The 20,947-nt window shown below is 38.2% G+C and overlaps 1 pseudogene; it reads left to right on the forward strand.

The window, feature by feature from the left end:
• Positions 1–609: 609 nt before the first annotated feature.
• LOC103407089 (sucrose synthase 2-like) lies at positions 610–14,235 on the forward strand (annotated as a pseudogene).
• The last annotated feature ends 6,712 nt before the right edge of the window (positions 14,236–20,947 follow it).

The following is a 20,947-nucleotide window of genomic DNA, read 5'->3' on the forward strand; positions in this document are numbered from 1 at the left end:
AATGCAAAATAAGATTTATAGAGTGTTAATAGAAATTTCCTTTTTAAATTTTGGGACTATAAAACTTTTTAGGTTCTTCATTACCAAAAAAATATGATATCAATACAAGTTGTTAATTGTTTCAAATGCCCCTCACCAAATATCGATAAGTTTTTTAATTTTAATTTTGGTAATTTTACACAAGACATGTAAATGTTGTTTTTATTTTAAATAAAATTGAAGGGAGGCCGTAATTTCATAAGGCTGCAGTCCAGTTCACAGCCATAGGGAGATCTCATCTCCGCCTCGACGCCAAAAGTTTCCGTTATGATTTCAAATCGCAAGGGAAGAAGCGTCAGGACTCCTCCAGAGGCATGCATGCAGCCGCTGAAACACCGCCAGGTGCCCCTTCACATTTATCTTCACTCCTCTCTCTCTCTCTGATCACAGCAAAACAATGGCCGTTTTGGTTTCCTTCCCTCTCGTTTTCCTCTTTCCCAATTTATATTTGCTCTGCGCCCCTCCTCTTCTCCTCACCTCTCCTCCTCACCTTCGCTTTCACCTCTCTCCCTTTTCTGATTTGCTCCGCCGTCAACCTCTTTCGTCTCGCCGGAGCCTCCAGTCTCAGCCATGCGCAACACCATTCAGGGCTTGAGTGGGGTTTTGAGAAAGTTGATGTTTTGTTGTGTTGGAAGGTATGTTGCCCGAGGCAATGGGATTCTGCAACCCCATCAAATGATAAACGAGCTCGAAAACGTGATCATGGAGGATGAAGGCATGCAGAAGCTCAAAGATAGCTCCTTGATCAGCAAAGTCTTACAGGCTGCTCAGGTCAATTTCCTACAATTATTGCTACTGTTTTTTTTTTCTTTTTCTTTTAGGATATTGCCCTAGTATCTGTTTGTTTGTTGAGAAATTGACAAGTAAATGTTTCAATTTGAAGTAATTTTTCATTATTTGGGACCAAGAAAGCAGAAATCTTCATTCTGCATGGTTAATGAAAGTTGCATTTGTTGTTCTGGTTTTCTTAGTTTGGTCTTTAAGCATAATATCTTATAAAACGTTTCATAAAACGTAATCATTAAATCATGCTTTTCATGTATGCAATTCTACTATTAAAACATGCATCTTAGAAGGGATCCACTCACAGATACTTCACCGTCGAAAAGCCACGCAAACTAGCAAAGACAGAAACATCATGATAAATGCACCTAAGCACATAAAGGGTCCAATTCATAAAATTATATTCAAACGATTGAATTTGGGAAAACAAACATCAAAAACGGATTCTGACACTGGAGGGCAGGTATTGCTTACATTTGACTATTTAACATCCAATTGTTTGTTTTGGGTTCTTCCTTTCCTACATCTTTATATATGTCTGCTAGAATATCAATAGGTCCAATAGTTCACGAATCTTCTCGTCCTAAACCCATGAAAATGTTTTATCTTTTATAGAAAACTTTGTGTGACCGCCGTATGCCACTGAAGCTCAAGGGAAAATTTTATAGGACGGCAATAAGGCCGGCGATGCTGTATGGCACAGAATGTTGGGCGGTGAAGCATCAACACGTACACAAAATAGGTGTAGCGGAGATGAGGATGCTTCGTTGGATGTGTGGGCACACGAGAAAGGATAAGATTAGGAATGAGGATATCCGGGGTAAAGTAGGAGTAGCCGAAATTGAAGGAAAGATGAGAGAAAATCGGTTACGGTGGTTTGGACATGTGCAAAGAAGGCCTACTGACGTTCCGATTAGAAGATGCGACTATGGGACAGAGGTTCAGGGCCGAAGGGGTAGAGGAAGACCCAGGAAAACTTTGAGAGAGACCCTAAGAAAAGACTTAGAGTACTTGGATCTAACGGAGGACATGACACAGGACAGAACACAATGGCGTTCTAAGATTCATATAGCCGATCCCACTCAGTGACTTGGATTTTCCAAGTCTCCAACCGAGAAGTTGTCCTCGCTCGGGAAATTAAGGGAACACTACCTCAACCTACATGCTCCACTCACAAAGCTCCAACATACAAGCTTCAACAAAAGAAAATTCAAAGAACTTAGCGAAGAAGGCTTTGGTGATTTAACACAATACGTTGAAATGAAGGAAAGCTTATTTATTGATATCCCCGATAAATTACAAATATGTACATATACTTGAGTCAAAATAAACAAACAAGAGGGAGCCTTCACAAAGGTTGCTTAGGAGAAGTCTCGACAGTCGGTAGAGCCCCAGAAAGAGAAGGCACCGGAGGGGGATCATTCGGAGCCTCAGTACTGGACAGAACCCTAGAAGGAGGAGGCATCAGAGGTTGATCATTTGGAGTTTTATTACGCGGTACAGCCCCAGAAGACGAAGGCAATAAATGCCTTTGGAACAAACCCACAAATCTCTTATGATCAAGTAAAACCTGACTATCAGATTCCTTCATCTGGTCAAGCTTCCTCTTCATGTTTGTAGCATAGTCATGTGCGAGCCGGTGCAACTGTTTATTCTCATGCTTGAGCCCTCTAATCTCCTGTTTGAGACTCATCACTTCAGCTGCCAATGATTCAACTTGGCGGGTTCGAGCAAATAGGCGTTGGGCCATATTAGACACAGAACCTGCACACTGAACACTAAGAGCCAGAGAATCCTTAACAGCCAACTCATCAGACCGTTTGGAAAGTAGTCTGTTATCTTTGGGAGTGAGAAGGTTCCTGGCCACTACCGCAGCGGTCATATCATTCTTCATCACGGAATCCCCAACGGTAAGAGGACCAGTAGGGGAGACGAAGGATGGGCGCCATATGTTGTCTGGAGAAGGCGGGGCTGCCTCTTCAACAAGGTTCAAGTCAAAACGACGGTCGGAGGGGCCAGACATTTTCAAAGGTGTAGAAGAGAGAAGAGGTTAGACAAATCAAGATCTTAGAAGTGCAAGAATGGAGCTTCTACTGGTGGATATTCAAGTGTGCTTTGGAACTTAATGTCAGCCTCTATAAAAATCTGCACTCGACGAAGTTTCAGAAATCGAAGAGGCGTTTGCTTTCTCAAAAGCTGGGCTGCTCAGCGACCACGAGGGTCGATCTCAGAAATCGAAGAGGCGTTTGCTTTCTCAAAAGTTGGGCTGCTCAAAGACCACGAAGGCTGATCTCAGAAATCGAAGAGGTTTGCTTTCTCAAAAGCTGGGCTGCTCAGAGACCACGAGGGCCGATCTCAGAAATCGAAGAGGTTTGCTTTCTCAAAAGCTGGGCTGCTCAGAGACCACGAGGGCCGATCTCAGAAATCGAAGAGGTTTGCTTTCTCAAAAGCTGGGCTGTTCAGAGACCACGAGGGTCGATCTCAGAAATCGAAGAGGCACCTACTTTTCCAGCCTTGTCAGCACCTGTCACACGCACACTCAGCTTTGCGGAAATTATGGGCATTCTGTCGAAGATTTCTGGCGAAGTAGAAAGCACATGAATCGTACTGTTCAATCACCCACTTCCCACACGCAACAGTAGCTCATGGGTACCACATATAACTTTGCCAAAGTTCTCTGACAAAGTTGAGACTACTTTTCCAGCCTTGTCAGCACCTGTCACACGCACACTCAGCTTTGCGGAAATTATGGGCATTCTGTCGAAGATTTCTGGCGAAGTAGAAAGCACATGAATCGTACTGTTCAATCACCCACTTCCCACACGCAACAGTAGCTCATGGATACCACATATAACTTTGCCAAAGTTCTCTGACAAAGTCGAGACACGTGAAGCTTGCAACTCTCACTACATCGCTCTGACCAAGAAGGGTAAAAGAATAGCAAAGAAACAACACTAACAAAGTTTAGACACATAAATTTTGACGGCCTAGCTACCATATTATTACCCACAAGGGTAAAGGAACAGTACCACTGCTGGATAATTGGAAAGTCCCGGTGTGTCAACCTTTGTGCTTCATGGCAAGGTAGACTAGCAAACATGCCCAACCTTTACTCACATTCGAGAAAACACTCCCAACAAGATTGCTTGCCCCAAAATCGAAGAGGCATCGCCCTCCGAATCTCGAGAGCCAGACTTCCAACATGATTACTTTCTCAAAAATCGAAGAGAGGGTAAAGGAACAGTACCACTGCTGGATAATTTGTAAGTCCCTGTGTGTCATCCTCTGTGCTTCGTGACAAGGTAGACTAGCAAACATGCCCAACCTTTACTCACATTCGAGAAAACACCCCCAACAAGATTGCTTGCTCCAAAATCGAAGAGGCACCGCCCTCCGAATCTCGAGAGCCAGACTCCTAACATGATTACTTTCTCAAAAATCGAAGAGAGGGTAAAGGAACAGTACCACTGCTGGATAATTGGAAAGTCCCTGTGTGTCAACCTCTGTGCTTCGTGGCAAGGTAGACTAGCAAACATGCCCAACCTTTACTCATATTCGAGAAAACACTCCCATCTCCCAACATCATTACTTTCTCAAAAATCGAAGACACCGCTCTCCGAATCTCGAGAGCCAGACCCCCAGCATGATTGCTTTCTCAAAAATCGAAGAGGCATCGTTCTCCGAATCTCGAGAGCCAGATCCCCGACAGGATTGCTTGTTCGAAAACCGAAGAGGCACCACTTTCCCAACTTCAAGAGCCGGATCTCCTTGGATAAAGCTTGTCTGTAATCTTTACACGCAACATCAGCTTTCCAGATACCACAGACCACTTTTTCAAAGTGCTCTGACAGAGTTAAAACTTGTGAAGCTGGCAGCTCCCACTACCGTGCTATGACCAAGCAGGGTAAAGGAATAGCATTATTACTTGATGTTAGGGAGACTCCTATATATGTCGACCTCCATCCCCAACGGACAGGCAGACCTGCAAAAATGCTCAACCCTTCCTCTTATCTGAGAGGGCACTCCCAACGAAGCCTTTCGAAATATTCAGCTTTCTTTCCCCCCGATAATACCTCTGTAAACAAGCTATACTAGAGCAAGAATATCTCATATCATCAGGGTTAAAAGCAAGAGTATCCCATATCATGCTTTTTCCCTGTCTTTTCCTTTGGCCTTGTTCTTACCTGCAAGACAAGGAGAAAGAGAGCAATCAGTCAGCACTTGGAATCAAGCTTCCAGCCAGGAACTGACTGCCTGGAACCCCTTACCCTGGCATTGCTCTCGAGTACTCATCTTCAACATCTTATGCTTCCAGGGAAGATACCGCATCTGCCTGGGGAACAGATAGGGCAAGTGAGAAGGATACAAGGAAGCATATGGAGACAAGCGTAACAGCACACGTGCCGATACATCCACTACTCTGTCAAAAGCAAAAGTATCCCATATCAGCAGGGTCGAACGTACTCTAGATTTGATGGACTTGTTTTGATCCTCAAATTCTTCAGTCGGCCTTATACTTTGGAGGAAACCAGAAAACCTTCCAGCCCAGTTCAAGAATAAGTCTGTGGAAAGTTACTTCTTCAAAAGCAAAAGTATCCCATATCATCTCTTCTCATTTTTCTTCTCTTTATCCTTCATGCTGCCTGCAAGATAGGGAGAATGTGAACAATCAGCCGGAGCTCTGATTGCTTACCTTGTCTGTTACCTCTTTCAGCAGATCCCCTAGCTCGGCGACTTGGGGGACTCCTACTACATGGTTTGTATCGCGCTTGACCAAGCCTGAAACTACAAGTAAGCTTCAAGTGACATTGATACATTACCTTGTGCATCTCCACCAGTTACAGATACCACCCCTGGATGGAGGAAGAGTACTTCCAGAGAAGATTCCACATCTACCTATGAGACAGATAAGGAAAGTCAAGCCGATACCACACTCCAGGACTTAGAAGTTTCGTGGTTACGAGATCATTCTCCCACAATATTTCCTAATGTCATTTGTACTAAATCATTCACTTGTACTCCCTAAAGGAGAGCTTGAACCTATGTACTTGTGTAAACCCTTCACAATTAATGAGAACTCCTCTATTCCGTGGATGTAGCCAATCTGGGTGAATCACGTACATCTTGTGTTTGCTTTCCTATCTCTATCCATTTATATACTTATCCACACTAATGACCGGAGCAATCTAGCGAAGATCACAAAAAGTGACCGTTTTCGCTACCTAGGATCTATCTTGCAAGAGAACGGAGAATTAGATGGAGATCTCAACCAAGAATACAAGCTGGATGGATGAAGTGTAAGAGTGTATCCGGCGTGTTGTGTGATCGTCGTAGGCCACTTAAGCTCAAGGGAAAATTTTATAGGACGGCAATAAGGCCAACGATGTTGTATGGTACAGAATGTTGGGCGGTGAAGCATCAACACGTACACAAAATGGGTGTAGCGGAGATGAGGATGCTTCGTGGGATGTATGGGCACACGAGAAATGATAAGATTGGGAATGAGGATATCCAAGGTAAAGTAGGAGTAGCCAAAATTGAAGGAAATATGAGAGAAAATCGGTTCCGGTGGTTTGGACATGTGCAAAGAAGGCCTACTGACGCTCCGGTTCGAAAATGTGACTACGGGACAGAAGTTCAGGGCCGAAGGGGTAGAGGAAGACCTAGGAAAACTTTGGAAGAGACCCTAAGAAAAGACTTGATTACTTGGATCTAACGGAGGACATGACACAAAACCGAGCGCAACGGCGTTCTAGGATTCATATAGCCGACCCCACTTAGTGGGAAAAGGCTTTGTTGTTGTTGTGTTGTTGTTGTTGTTTGGTCTTTGCTTGTTATCTAGGAAGCAATTGTTCTGGCTCCTTTCGTGGCTTTTGCACTTAGGCCTGGTGTTTGGGAGTATGTTCGAGTTAATGCGTATGAACTCAGTGTGGATCATTTAAGTGTTGCTGAATATCTTCGGTTCAAGGAAGAGCTTATGGACGGAGAGTAAGGGCTCTCCTGTCTTAATCCTTGTTACTGAATTTTGTAATTTATGCCGAGTCTTTCAACTTACTTATCTGGAGTAGCATTACATGAATGCAGTCTTAAAATGAAATCATTGTCCTAGGTGCAACGATAAGTATGTGCTTGAACTTGATCTGGAGCCCTTTAATGCATAATTCCCTCGACCAACCCGCTCGTCGTCAATTGGAAATGGGGTTCAATTCCTTAACCGTCACTTATCTTCAGTTATGTTCCGTAGCAAAGAAAGTTTGGAGCCTCTTCTCGATTTTCTTCGTACACACAAACATGATGGACATGTAAGTTTGAGTTTGCTATGGGCTTTGCATGAATGAACATTCCACTTTTTCAGTTATCATGCTAATTCTTTTGGCCCCTTGGTTTATTTTACTGGTCGTCTTTTCTTTGCATTCAGATTTAGTGTAAGACCTAAAGCCATATTTGAAGTAATATGACAATAAGGTTGTGAAATACTCGTACCTTTGGACTGAATAATATTAGTTCTAAAATTTTGTGCAGGCAATGATGCTAAACGATCGGATTCAGAGCATACCCAGACTTCAGTCTGCTTTAGCAAAGGCAGAGGAATATCTTTCTAAGTTCCCTCCAACTACACCATATTCTGAATTTGAATTTGAGTAGGCGAATCATCTAATTTCAACACTTTGATCTCCACTCCTATAGAGGAATAATATGATTGCTTTAGCCGGTACCTTTAATCTTTATATTTTGTGCAGCTTACAAGGAATGGGATTTGAGAGAGGGTGCGGTGACACAGCACAACGGGTGTCATAGATGGTGCATCTTCTCTTGGAAATTCTTCAGGCTCCTGATCCCTCTACCCTGGAAAATTTTCTTGGGAGGATCCCTATGGTGTTCAATGTTGTCATAGTGTCGCCACACGGCTACTTTGGCCAAGCTAACGTCTTGGGTTTGCCTGACACTGGAGGGCAGGTATTGCTTACATTTGACTATTTAACATCCAATTGTTTGTTTTGGGTTCTTCCTTTCCTACATCTTTATATATGTCTGCTAGAATATCAATAGGTCCAATAGTTCACGAATCTTCTCGTCCTAAACCCATGAAAATGTTTTATCTTTTATAGAAAACTTCATTTTAATCCCTAAATAAGATTGCTTTTTCAATAATACCGTATGTAAGATTAAAAACTAAAAATAGTCCTCCATGTTAGATTATAGTATTCCATGTCACATTTAATCATTTTTTAATAAATTTATTGCATTTTTAGTTTCCCTATATACCCTTATTACTCTCTTAAAACCAATTAGAGAAACAGATATATAATTAATTTTTCAAGAATGCTTAATTAACTAGATCCATAATTAACATGTTTGTTATAACATAAATCTCCATGTGTTATTCCAATCAAAGAACCCAGAAAACTTAGAAACCATGATCAAACAAAAAAAACCATAAAACTTACAAACCAAAAATCTCATTGTATTCGGAAGAAAGAAGAAAAAATGGTCTTTTAGATGCCAAATTGACGGTGAATCCAGAGATAAATGAAAAGAAAATACAAATTGAGAAAATAGAATGTGAAATCACAACTTAATTGACCGTACCAAATTAATCGGACATACACTATATAGTACCTAACCGACCATACCAAATGGATAAGACCTAATTGATAGTACCTAAATGATTAAGGTGCATTCATATAGGTACTATGGTTTAGGTGCATTCATATAGGTACCATGATTTATGTGCATTCATATAGGTACCATGGTTTAGGTGCATTCATATAAGTACCATGGTTTAGGTGCATTTGACTTGGTACTATGATTTATGTGCATTCGACTAGGTTAGATGATTTAAGCACATTAGGACATGGTTTAAGTGCATTCGATTATGTAAAATATATGATTTGGCTATTTATATTTCCTCTATGCTTTGAATGGTGATAATGAATAATTTGAATTAGGTATTTGTTAATTCTTGTAACGTATCACTAATATTTTTTTGAATTATGTTTATCATTTTAGAAAGTCAAACAATAATCAATGCCAAAAAATATGGAGCAAATTAAAATCAAATATTTAATAGGGGCATTATAAGAACCAAAAAAACGCATTAAATATTTAAAAACAAGAAAATATAAATTTTAATATTTATGCTCACATGGAAATTTAGTCAAAGGACAATAATGAATATATAATCTAACATAAGGTTTTAATTGAATTTCAATCTTTATCAAGGATTAAAATGGAGAAACCCCTATCTTTTATTACTGATGGCAGGTTGTTTATATACTGGATCAAGTGCGTGCCCTGGAGAGTGAGATGCTTCTTAGAATACAAAATCAAGGATTGGATGTTATTCCAGAAATTCTGATTGTAAGTTTGCTTAACTGAAAGTTCATGCTATATTAGTTGACATAAGGTGTTGTGTATATTTTATACTGTGTCCTGTCCTTTTACTTGATGATGGTAGGTTACCCGACTGATACCGGATGCAAAAGGGACAACATGCAACCGAAGATTAGAAGGAGTCAGTGGTACAGAATACACACATATCTTACGGGTACCTTTCAGGACTGAGAATGAGATACTGCGGAAATGGATTTCAAGGTTTGATGTGTGGCCTTACTTGGAGACCTTTGCAGAGGTAAGCAGTTAAAAGGATATAACTTGTTTTCTTTTTCTTTTTGGGTGTGCTCTTTTTTAATCTCCCCTTATTTCTTTTTCTGTCCCCTTTTTTACTGCCTGACTACTTCACTTTTATGATGCACACTGTTGGGTTCTGAATAACTACTTACGGGTTATACAACATACTCTTTTTCTCTTATTGTGTTATTTCTAGGATGCCTCGAATGAAATTGCCACTGAGTTGCAGCGTGTTCCAGATCTAATCATTGGAAACTATAGTGATGGAAATCTTGTTGCAACTCTGTTGTCGTATAAACTGGGAATCACACAGGTGAATTTTAGTTTTTAATTCATTATTTCAGATGCAACACAGAGATTGGTGGAATAACGGTGGGCTTATATTGGAGTTAACTTGTCAAAACTGAATTCTCCATGTAGTGCAATATTGCTCATGCATTGGAGAAAACAAAATACCCAGATTCTGATATATTTTATTGAGTTGTTCACGGGATTGATGTTTTTGATCCCAAGTTTAATATCGTCTCCCCAGGAGCAGATATGTGTATATACTTTCCATATTCTGACAAGGAAAAAAGGCTTACTGCTCTACATGGGTCAAATTGAAGAACTCTTAGGCCATCTCTAACCGAAAGGTTCAGAGGGCCAGAGGGCCGAAAATAGCCCTAAAACCGTCTCCAACCGAGGGCTAGGCCAGAGGGCTCTGGAATCTGGGAGGGTCCCACGGGATCGGAGAGGGCTGGAGGGCTGGAGGGCTGGCTGCTTTCGGCCAGCCAGCCAGCCCCAAGCTGGCTATTTTTTTTTTTAATGTTTTCCTATTGCTGTCGGTTATAACCGACAGCATTAAAGAGATTCTTTTTTTAATAGTTTTACTATTAGTGTCGGTTATAACCGACACTAATAGTTTGAAATTTTTTTGAATATAACGGCTAGCTGACTCAGCTAGCCGTTGGGTTTTTTTATTTTTTTTTATTTTAAACATTTCTTTTCTTCTATAAATATGGTGAAGTTCTTTCAATTCTTCACTTCATTTGCAATATTTCCTTCTTCAATATTTTTCAATATTTCCTTCAATATATTTCTCAATATTTCCTTCAATATTTCCTTCAATATATTTTCCAATATTTCCTTCATCTATAATATTTGTTTCAATTTTTCAATATTTCCTTCATCTATAATATTTCTTCACTTCATTTGCAATATTTCCTTCAATATTTCCTTCATTTTTTTTCAAAAAAAATGGCCTCATCTGCAATGAAAGGTAGGGCTTGGACCCGAAAAGAAGATGAAGCTCTTTGCAAGGCTTATAGATGGATCTCAGAAGATAGTGTGAGGGGGATTTCTCAAACAAGTGAAGGTGTTTGGACTCGTGTGTCCAAAAAATACTTAGAGTTCTACGAAGGCACCATTCCACCGAATACCCGAAACCACGAAAGTTGTTCTTCAAGATGGAAGAAACATCTTCATCCAAGTTTGAATAAATGGCATCAAGCACTATTAGCAGCAGCAAGTAGACATGAAAGCGGCGCCAATTACTATGACGAAGTTAGTGTTTTTACAGTTTATTTTAAATGTTTAATTATATTACATTTAATTTCGTGAATTAATTTCCTAAAATTTTTTTAATTATATTTTCTAGGTACGCCAAGCGGAGGAACTCTATATGGAGGGCAGCTCAAAACCCTTTCAATTTCATGGTTGTTGGGAAATTTGTAAAGGGTGGGTGTTATTTGAAGATCCACCTCAACATAGAGTGGATCCTTTGGAAGCTGCATCGCCATCTGTAGATATGAATGAAGATGGATCTCCTACCATTCAACAAACAAGGGTAGAAAATCCGACTCCGTCCCAAAAGTTCTTTACCTAGGGCTATGGGACGAAACAAGGCTCGAAGGTTGAGGGAAAAGGGCAAGGCAAATGCTGATTACGCCGCTCAACATGAAGTGGCGGCCTCATTTCGATTACTGGTGGAGCAAAATGCCCTTGAGGCAGAAGAAAGGAAGTGTAGACATGAAGAACGAGCCAAACAAATACAAGAAGAGATGGATGATAAGAATATGGAAAGGAACACTTCGAATTACACTCCAATGAGTAAGGCCTATTTTGATAGGAAAAAAAAAGAAATTATGTCTCGGCGGCAATTGTTTACCTCTGACTATACTCCTACAATGGCGGATGATGAAGATGATATTGATTATGGATATTAAATTTAAGTCGTTGTAATTTTTAAATTTAAGTTAATGTTGTTTTTAAATTTAATTTGTAGTTTTTAAATTTAATTTGTAGTGTTTAAATATAAGTTGTTGTTTTTAAATTTAAGTTGTTGTAGTTTTTAAATTTAAATAATAAATTATGTTTGGCCCTATGGCCCTTTGGCCCTCGGTTGGAGACGGTTTTTTGTGACAGGGCTAAAACGAGCCCTTTGGCCCTCTGGCCCTCGGTTGGAGACGGAGGCAAATATGGCCCTGTACTGTTCATTAAAATATTAATATCTTGGGGAATCTTGGAGGGCCAGAGGGCTCAAACGAGCCCTCTGGCCAGCCCTCGATTAGAAATGGCCTTATATGGTGCTGAGCAGAACGACGAGCATATGTGAGTATCTTCTAATGTTAAGTAAAGAACTTCTGAAAAACAATTTAAGGCCATCTCCAACTGATGGCCGGCCAGATAGCTCGTTTTAGCTCTCTAGCCCTCCAAGATTCTCCAAGATATTAATATTTTAATGAACAGTACTGGGCCATATTTGCCTCCGTCTCCAACCGAGGGTCAGAGGGCCAGAGGGCTCGTTTTAGCCCTTTCACAAAAAACCGTCTCCAACCGAGGGCCAAAGGGCCATAGGGCCAAACATAATTTATTATTCAAAAACTAAAACTTAAATTCAAATCCAACGGAGTAGGAGTAGGCATTTACGTTTTATGTTTTTAAATGTTTTTAAAAATGTTGTTTAAGTTTCATGTTGTATAATTTTTATGTTGGTTAATGTTATTTAATGTTGTTTCATATTGTTTAATGTTGTTTCATGTTACTTAATTTAATTTAATGTTGTATAATGGCTTAGGAAGTTATAGGAAAAAAAATAGAATTTAAAAAAAATATGAAACAAATTTTGTGAAATAGAAGTTATAGGAAAAAAATGGAATTTTAAAAAGGCTTTTTATATTAACACCCTACAAAATGTTGAATGCACCCCACATTAAAATTTAATATTAATGACTTATTTACTCTATTATGCAATGACAATTTTGACCTTATTAGGTTTAAAAAATAATAAAAAAATTTATAAATACACCCCAAATCACTTTTAACGTATTATTTATGTACTTCAACTATCAAAACCCCTCTCACCCTCCATTGTTGAATAAAACCCTAAGCAATGAAACTACAAACATGTTGATTGAAAAAAATTATTTTTGACAAATGGAACGCGAAATCGGTGTTTCGAAAACTTTGAAATCATTATTATTGTTATTGAAAAACGTTCAAATGAACCTAAATTTTTTTTCAAATCATTCAATTTGAAATAATTCAGCAAACTAGCGTTCAAATGGTTTGAAATCATTCGGCAAAATAAAAAATGAGTGTTATAAGATTTGAGAAATGTGGGGTGTATAAAAATGTGAGGTGTGTGTAGAAAATGTAAGGTGTGTATTAAGAATGTGGGGTGTGAGGGTATTATGGAGAAGGAAGTAGGGTGTATTAAGATAATTTTTAATTGAAAAAGTAAATGTGAGGTGTATTAAGTATGTGGGGTTTATTCAACAAGTTGTGGGGTGCTAATATAATAAGCCTTTAAAAAAAATATGAAACAAATTTTGTGAAATAGAAGTTATAGGAAAAAATAGAAGTTATATGAAAAATTTTGTAAATAAAAAATAATAATAAAATTGTAAAAAAAAAAAACAAAACAAAACAAATGCAACGGCTAGCCGTTGCATTTGAATTTTTTCTTAAGAAATCCTGTCGGTTATAACCGACAGGATTAACAAAACATTAAAAAAAAAATAGCCAGCCATGCAGCCAGCCCTCCAGCCCTCTCCGATTCTATGGGTCTCTCCCAGATTCCAGAGCCCTCTAGCCTAGCACTCGGTTGGAGACGGTTTTCGGGCTATTTTCGGCCCTCTGGCCCTCTGGACCCTTCAGTTGGAGATGACCTAAGCCTCTTTTGAGTGGCGTTGAGATTTTATAGATATCAAGGTTGCAACTTACATGTACTTCATTTTCAACACTCAATCGTCTGATACTCATTTGATGGTGATGCAGTGGGCTGTTGAGTGATAGATCAAAGCCTATTGTCTTTTCCATGGCAAGACTTGACAGAGTGAAAATTTTAACTGGACTTGTTGAGTGCTATGCTAAGAGCGCCAAGCTAAGAGAAATGATAAACCTTGTTGTGGTTGGTGGTTACATGGATGTCAAGAACTCTAGGGATAGAGAAGAAATTGCAGAGATTGAAAAGATGCATGACCTCATTAAGAAATACAACATGAGTGGTCAGTTCCAATGGATAGCAGCACAAATGAACCGTGCTCGTAATGGTGAGCTCTTCTCGAGATAGTCAGTATGCAGTACGTCATGTATATGTATTCGGATGAAGTTCATTGCGATTGTTTTATCATCTTCACCAACCCGGTTATATGTTTAAGCTTTAAGGGTGGCCCTTAGACTCTTTGCAGTGAGGTGGAGCTTCACGTCTTAAACCCACTTCAGGTAGTTGCTTCCAGATACTTCCAGAGCGGTAAAGTCAAGTTTGTTAAGGTTCAACATGTTGTTGCAATGGAGTGATCAAGATCATAGACATTATTATAGGATAAACGTCCATAGTCAAAAGTAGAACATTTAGATTCTCTAGACATGTTTTGGCTTAAATTAAGCATGAAAAACTTTGAGTTTCATGAAAAAACTTCAAGTCTAAAAATAAATTATTGTTTTAATCGGCTGGGTTACAAGACAGGTAGTGGAAGTAGGTAAGTGGACAGTTCACATGCTGGAAACCCAAAGTTTTCTGATATGTGTGTTTCGACTGTAGGTCAAGTTTCAAAGCTCGAACCCTTGCAAGATTCTTCTGGAATCTTATGTTTTCATGATGAAAACATTTCCTCAAAGATTCAATTCACCACAATTACAACAGTAGTATTATAATATAATTGCGAACAGTAATTTAAGTAGAATATACAATTCGGTGATCGAATATTATGGTTCATGCTCATTGGTGAATGTTAGCCTGAAAAAATATCGACAATTCAAAACGCGTTTTCGTAGAACCTGGATTGCGATGAGAAATCTTGTGAACAAGTTTGTAGCAGAATATGTTTTAGTTCCTTAGCACAGTTTCATGAACGTGTGCGACAAACAAAGAATAGAGAGTTGAGGAATTTCTGTGATGTGTCTTTCCCAACACTTGTGCCTTTATTTATAGTAAACTGGATAGGATTTCTTGCCTTGCAAGTAATACACTCATAAAGGGATAAGATTTTCTAGTGTCCTAAATACAATCCACTAATGATTTACACAATCACACACATGTTGGAATTTATGTCACAATAGCTAAAACAATTATATTTCGACACAAAACTAATGCACTTGTTGACACACTCTCTAGTTGAGGTAGACCAAACCTTTGTATGTAAAACCCACTTATGTTAGAAAGTATATCAAATGTATCAATTTTATGAGTCTATTTTTTTTTTAAAAGAATAGCATTACTCTAAATAAAAAAAGAACCCCTTGTAATTTTGGCTTTAGGTCTCATTCTGCGTTGGACCGACACTCGTATGGAATTACAAATTTTCATTCACAAGTCAAAGTACAAAAAGGAGAGAGAAATGTAGAGTAAATTACACAACTATTTTATATCCAACTAATAATATTATTACAAGCTGATAAGCACGATGATCAGATTCTGAGGGACAACTCGGTGGTATACATTAATCACCGGCGACTTTCGCAGGGTCAATCCTTATTGGATGGCCCCGGAAGTCCTGCCTATTGGAAATAAAATAAAGTAAAACGAAAAGAAGATGCATATACATATATGCAAGCGGCGATACATATATAAAAGATCACTAGCTAGGAGCTTGATAGATTCATGATTTCCTTGCCTTCTGCACGAAGATATACAACTGATGAAGCTAATTGGGTCGACCATGCTTCCTGGTACCAAATTCAGTAATCACCACTCCGCCGTAGAGCTCGGCCGCCTCGGTGCTAGTGAGAATAGCAGTGCCCGTTTTTCTATGAACATTATTAACAGGCCTTTGCATCAGAGTCCGACTCTGCTGATCGTGATGAGCTTCGTTGTAATTGGCCATCCTGTGGATCTTGGCTTGTGGATAAAAATGTTGTCCTTGATGAAAAGGAGGAGGAAGAGGAGGTCTAGTAGTAGTGGTGATCATCTTCTGCGGCCAGCTACAGTAATACTCGTCAGCTGCCACGTTCGTGCTATTGTTGTAAAGCACGCCGTGGCAGTCCTCTATGATGGTGTGGTGTTCGGATGCAATTGGGGCGGCTACCTTCCGGTGAACAACAAAGCGTTCATAAACAGCCATTGCTAACTTAATTACAATGAGTTAATTAAGGGGAGCTATCTAGCTTGGTTTGCTTTGTGCTTGTCTTATCGAAAAAATTAGGAGGAGCCAAGCCACATTATATAGGAGTCCTATAAAGCTTCACAAGTGGGCTTTCTGATCAGGTTCTTGCGATTCTCCATTATCCTTCCTTTTCTAGTAGGAGAATATTATTGAAACGAATCTTGCCTAAAATCCTTTCTACTATGACCCAGAAATTATGTTAAAACGTACGTTTACTTGTACTAGTTCTTGAGATTATTCATCAATATATGGCTAGATACTACTTCGTTAGCGTTTCACACATATAACTAAAGGTTGCGTAGCTTACTTTTCCTAGTGCATTATTTACAGAATTTAGGTACTTCTAACAAAAGTGGTTTTACCTATACCTCTTCTAAGCAAAAACAATAATTTAATCATGCTCCAAGGTATCTTGTATTGTAGAGTTTTTAGTCATTAGATCTTGGTTATTGTATGCTATTTCTACCATCTAATAGAGGTTGATTTCACCTATATATCTATGTAGAACCGATTAGAGGGGTAATCAATGTAATTAGTAAAGATGGTACAAACAACAACAAAGTTTTATTCCAGTAAGTGGGGTTCGCTATATGAATCTTAGATCAACATCACTGTGCTGGGTTTTGCTTCATGTTTTATGTTAGCTCTAAGTACTCCATGCTTTTTTTTTAAGTTTTTCCAAGTCTTCATCTACTCCTTTTGCTCCGAGTCTCCATTTGATAATCGCATTTTTAACTGGAACATTTGTAGGAAAGATGGTACAAACAACAACACTATTAGTTTTCATTTTCTATTTCCTACTCTGACTAATACACGTTGTTGATAATGAGGTTTTTCTTTATATAGTTCCTAAATCAAATTAAATCGATTAAAGATGAATTCGGGTCTTGATAAGCAATATTCTGATAAGGTTTGGACAAGAGTTACATTATTTTATGTCTACCACAGAATACATAATGTTATATAATAACATACACAGGTTAGAATTTTTTTCCCCTCCATAATTTTTGATAGTTTTGGAACTATATATGCATTAGATTATTTACTGGATTCAAGCGCATGAGCCTCTCATGATACTCGGAACCCTTCTGGGACACTATATCCTTTCACTGACTGTATGGATAATAACCAATAAGTTAATAGAGATAGCTGCCGTTTGAAAGAAAACACTGATATATATTGGTATCGATCGGTATAACACAACAGGTTTTGGATCAATCTTATGAGATATTATTAAACTTTTATCGTTTCTGCAGGGATCTTAATTTCAAAATAATTGAATAATTTGGTTTTCTTTTTCTTGGATTTAAGTTTTTAACTTCTCAAAAAATCTGCTCTAGACTGAAAAGCTACATAATGTACTAGTACATTATAATATGAGTTGATTGATGGTATCACGTGATCATCACGTCACACTAAAAGGTTTACTCTGGACTGAAGAAGGTAGCAAAATTAAGCAAGTTAACCTGGACTATCTAGTGGACAAAAAAAAATAAAAAATAAAAGAGTATCTAGTACCGAAGAAAGAAATTTAATGTATCAGAAGAAATAAGTTTGGTATGTATGCATGCTTACGATGGTAAATCTTACGTAACCAAATTATTCTTATTTATCTTCCGAAAGACAAGGTCTGCGCTTAATATCTTCTTGGTAATATTCTTGATCATATTTGCCTTACATTACGAGTAGTGGAGGAATCATTTGCCTCTAGCTTGCCATTTTTGTAGATATAAAGTTTGTAAAATCGATCGATCGATTCCATTTCCTTAAAAAAATGGCATATCCTTTTGGCATCTCTTTCGTTTCATATTTTGCTTTTATTTTTATTTTTATCAAAGCCAGATAACACAAGCATCCCTGTTAGAAAAAGGTAGAAGGACGTTCCTTAGGGAAAATGGGAAGGTATTAATTCCTTGGGTAAATTACATTTTATCCTTTCAAGTTTGGGCGAAATTACAACATCATATAACATCTTTAAAATATTTCAATTCCATACATTTACTATCATTTTATTTCAATATTATATATACATTCCGTTAGATGTGTGGGCACATGAGAAATGATAGGATTAAGAATGAGGATATCTTAGGCAAAGCAGGAGTGATCACAATTGAAGATAAGATGAGAAAAAATCGGATAAAATGGTTTGAACACGTGAACCGAAGACCTACAAATGATCCGGTTAGAAGATACGACTATGAGCTGGGTAAAATAGGTCGAGGAAGACCTAGGAAGACTTTAAATGAGAGTATCAATAAAATATGGAGTACTTGGAGCTAACGGAAGACTTGGCACAAAACCGAACGCAATGATGTTCTGGGATTCATAGGGTTGATTGTTGTTGTACTTCAAATCAGTATCTTTTAAGACGATGATCGTTATGTTTTCAGAAAGAAAGAAAAAAAAACCTAAAATCACATTTAAAGTTGCCTACCTCAAACGCTAGCGTCGCTAAGAAATCAAATTTGGAACAAAATATAAAAAACAACGAAACTCCAAAAGACCCTCAAAACTTAAAATGCCGTTTTGATGTAACAAACGAGTCTTTCCATTCTCTTTTGACATGGCATATTGTGAGCTCAATCGGAGCTCAAAGATCATGGTGGATTTTGTTGTTTCTGAAATTACTCCTGTCTCAACCAATTTTCCTACTTCACTAGATTACTTGCAGAAATAGAATATATTAACAATATGTGGTTATTCTCACTTGTACGTAAGACATTGATCATATAATCATATGAATCTCATTTTCGTAAGAGATGTGGTCAATCCAAAATGCAGATACAAGAGGCCAAGGTCCTCACCACATTCATATAAATGGAGTGTTGTCAGGAATGCAGCACATCACCATTGGAAAACACCATTGTGAAAAAAGAAAAGGAAAAAGGAATGTGAAACAAACAGTATATTTTGCCCACTACCTCTGAAGTTTAGAAGATTTTGATTTTATATATAACAAGAGAAAGTACTACGCATAAGGGGGTACGTAGCTTTATATCTACATATTACAAGCGGAATATATGCATCGTTAAGCACAGATAAATTAAGCTCTATAGCTTAATACACATAGAGCTTTATTTAATTAGCTAGCTACTACTCATTACTTATACCAAACTAATTAAGTATGTTACGTATTAGCTGGGCTATTAGCCGCGATTCTTGGGATAGTCTCTAATCTCTATCCCCCCAAATAAGAGGGCTGCATCCTTGCTATTAAGAACGGGCTGATCTGTTATAAAAGGAGGTTGTTTCCCTCCACGAGCTTGCTGATGATCTTGAATAAACGGAGGCCTCGTATGGCTCCTCCCGGTTGGCCGGCCATAGAACTTGTCTATCATAGCAAAAGCCTCCACTCCAAGCCGTGCTAGCTCTTCCTGCGTCGCCATGATAAAATTGCTAAGTTTACAAGAACAAAAGAAAAATACAGACGCACAAATAGGGTATTCAGGTAAATTGGTTTGCCTTTGTTTGCTGGTTAAAAGGTTAGCGGCCAAGCCCCATTATATAGGAATAGGAGTTAAAAAGGTGATCGCTTCATGGAGGGCCTTAATATCTTAGAATGGATAATATTTGGATAACGCGATTCAAAAATCTTTTCTTTGATTCTTTCCAAAAAAGTCTTCCCACTTTTGGTGATTCATTTGAATTAAAGACATTTGGAATAAATCTTTGATTTGGGGGCTTGCTTAAGTTGGAAATCCATGTAATTAATTAACTAATGTTGCAAGTTAGAAAAGTGCCTTATAAAGTACACAGGGCACTATTGATGCATGGTAGGTTCTTTGGTGCTAATTAAGAGTTTCATGGCAAGTTGGTCCAAAACACATTAATTAATGAAAGATAGGAATAACGATCAAATGGTGGAACTTGGGAGGTGAAGATATTATCTTTATCTTCCTGAAGAGATTGAAAGGAATCTATATATGGTTTACCACTTTATCTCGTTTTCCTTGGGTGGCTTGAGGATATTGGTACACATTTTCCAGAAGTAGTTCCAATTTACGGAAATATGAAGCATTGTTGAAACATATCTAGCGTTCCTTAATTTCCATCCATAATTAAATGATAAATATCACAGCTTTAACAAAGCAAATCTATTTGTACTATACTTTACCAATCTCGAAACTATCAAACAAGGGTGAACTTTATACCTTTAGGGACCCACTAAAGGATTCGTGGTGAGGCACCCATGCCGAAGCACAAGAGTTTCTCTCCAACCAGGAAGCCAATCACAATACAACACATGTCAACATTAGAATAAAGCTCCTAGAGTCCACATCGACCACGAACGGAATCTGGAGACTCTCCTCAATTATAAAAAGAGACTATTCTCCTACCATTAATCCTTAATGTCATTATTATACTTAAACTCGTCATTAGGACTCACTAATGATGATTATGCTTGAACCTATGTATTGTGTAAACTCTTCACTATTAATGAGAACTCCTCTACTTTCGTGGACATAGCCCAACTTAGGGTGAACTACGTACATCTTGTGTTTGTTTTCCTATCTCTATTTCTATCTCTTTACATATTATCCTCACTAGGTGACCCAAGCAATCATTGCGAATGTCACAAACTTAACACTTTACGTTATTCCAAAATCTCACTGATTTTGTGCATCAACAAAATCCATATATAACAAGGGTCCTCAAAGATTACAAAGGAAAGACCCTTCATTATGTTAGGGAATTCTACCCCCAACAAATTAAATGAGTGAGCATCTCCAGGAATCCAAGGGTAGTAATGGTTAGCAAATTTAGATTTGTTATGTTATGTCGAACAACTTTATCTCCAACAAAAGTAGCAACTGAATTAGCAAATTGAAGACAAATTTTCATCAAAAGTATTGTTTAGTAGAGAATTGAAAAATTAAAATTTTGGCTCTACAAGATATGATAAACTT

This window comes from Malus domestica, chromosome 13, assembly GCF_042453785.1.
Source record: "Malus domestica chromosome 13, GDT2T_hap1".
In the NCBI taxonomy this organism is placed as follows: Eukaryota; Viridiplantae; Streptophyta; class Magnoliopsida; order Rosales; family Rosaceae; genus Malus; species Malus domestica.